The sequence below is a fragment of the Ciconia boyciana genome, chromosome 8, assembly GCF_034638445.1.
Source record: "Ciconia boyciana chromosome 8, ASM3463844v1, whole genome shotgun sequence".
NCBI classification, from domain to species: Eukaryota; Metazoa; Chordata; class Aves; order Ciconiiformes; family Ciconiidae; genus Ciconia; species Ciconia boyciana.
In genome coordinates this window covers 24,747,162-24,749,000 of record NC_132941.1, presented here as the reverse complement: position 1 = coordinate 24,749,000, position 1,839 = coordinate 24,747,162, and the positions used below count along the sequence as shown (strand labels likewise).

Sequence of the window (1,839 nt, the reverse complement as noted above, 5' to 3'; positions counted from 1 at the left end):
TCTCTCATGGATTCTCCATGCCTGGGTATCTGTTGTGGTTTAGCCCCAGTCGGCAATTAAGTACCACACAGCCTCCCGGTGGGATGGGGAAGAGAATTGGAAGAGCAAAGGTAAGAAAACTCGTGCGTTGAGATAAGAACAGTTTAATAATTGGAAGAAAGTAGTAATAATAATAATAAATTGTAATGAGAAGGAAAACAACGAGAGAGCGAGAGAGGAACAAAACCCAGGAAAAAAACAAGTGACACAACCGCTCACCACCCGCCGACCGATGCCCAGCCAGTCCCCGAGCAGCGACCGCTACCCCCAGTCCAACTCCCCCCAGTTTATATACTGAGCATGACGTCATATGGTATGGACTAGCCCTTTGGTCAGTTTGGATCAACTATCCTGGCTGTGGCCCCTCCCAGTTTCTTGTGCGCCCGGCAGAGCATGGGAAGCTGAAAAGTCCTTGACTACTGTACACATGACTTAGCAACAACTAAAAAATCAGTGTGTTATCAATATTATGCTCATACTAAACTCCAAAACACAGCACTATACCAACTAGTAGGAAAAAAATTAACTCTATCCCAGCCAAAACCAGGACGGTATCACACTCAAGTTTCAAAGGGGCTCAGGCACTGAGCAGCCTGCTCTAGCTTTGGGGCTAGCCCTGCTTGGAGCAGGCATTTGGACTAGTGACCTCCTGAGATGCCTTGCAGTCTAGCTTCTTCCATGAAGCAACAAGTCCCAGAGGGAGCTGTGTCCTCCTTCCTCTGCACCATGAGCAGTAAGTGAGCCTCTTCCCCACACGAACTGGAGCTCAGTCACCGCTCAGCACTTGGTGCATCTCCTGTCCTTTCTCCTTGACTCTCCAGCCCCTTTCCCACACGCTGACTCCTTGAGACCGGCACAGCATTCCCCCCAGGGGTTGGTGTGGCAGAGCCTTCCTCACCCAGCCTTCCCAGCCGCAAGCAGGGAAGAAGGAAGCACCCTTGTTGCCCCAGGAACCACCCATGAGGCAGCACTGCCGTCCAAGTGCTTGGCTTCCCATATCCTGAGGCTCTGGAGGGCATGGAGGAAGTCATGGGAAAGGTAGGCATGAGCCCGGAGCCCCTTGACAGGATGCTGGCATGTGCAGAGTCATAATTTGCTGACAGTTCCTTTGGTTGGCTCCCATGAAGGATTGCCTTGGCCTTGCGAGACGCTGCCCCTGTGCTGGGTACTGTGTGGTCTGAAGTGCATGTAGGTGCTGCGGTCGCCTGTCAGCAGCCCTTGCTGGGAGCAGGGCAAGGGTGCTCCCAGGAGCCAGCTCCCCTGCAGCAGTGCCAGGAGAAAGCTGGCTGAGTGGCTCTGGCAGCTGCAAGGGGAGGAGCAGCAGAGGCAGCATTAGCAGCAGCATTAGCATTAGCAGCATTAGCAGCATTAGCATTAGCAGCATTAGCATTAGCAGCAGCAGCAGCAGCAGCAGCAGCAGCATTAGCAGCCGCCGCAGCAGCCGCCGCCGCAGCAGCCGCCGCCGCCTCCGCCAACAGCAGGGGGTCAGGATGGCCGAGCGGTCTAAGGCGCTGCACTCAGGTTGCAGTCTCCCTTGGAGACGTGGGTTCGAGTCCCACTCCTGACAGGCTCCTCTCTCTTGGTTTCCTTCCCTTTCCCTAAAGGGGAGGGTCTTGCTCCTCTAGGCACTCTGGTCTCCAGTCTGTGGATTAGGTCTTGCTGCATGTCCCAGCTGTCCCATGTTAAAAAACAAACATGGGCGGAGACCACTCTCCCCTACAAAACTCACATTCTGCGTGCCTCTCTTGACATTCTTCAAACACTCACCCGCAAACTCCTCTCCCCCTGCTTTCGCTTTAC

At 54.2% G+C, this 1,839-nt stretch overlaps 1 non-coding gene across 1 annotated transcript; it reads left to right on the top strand.

The window, feature by feature from the left end:
* The first annotated feature begins 1,523 nt into the window (after positions 1-1,523).
* On the top strand, positions 1,524-1,606 carry TRNAL-CAG (transfer RNA leucine (anticodon CAG)). Its single transcript has one exon. It is a non-coding gene; the product is annotated as a tRNA-Leu (tRNA).
* The last annotated feature ends 233 nt before the right edge of the window (positions 1,607-1,839 follow it).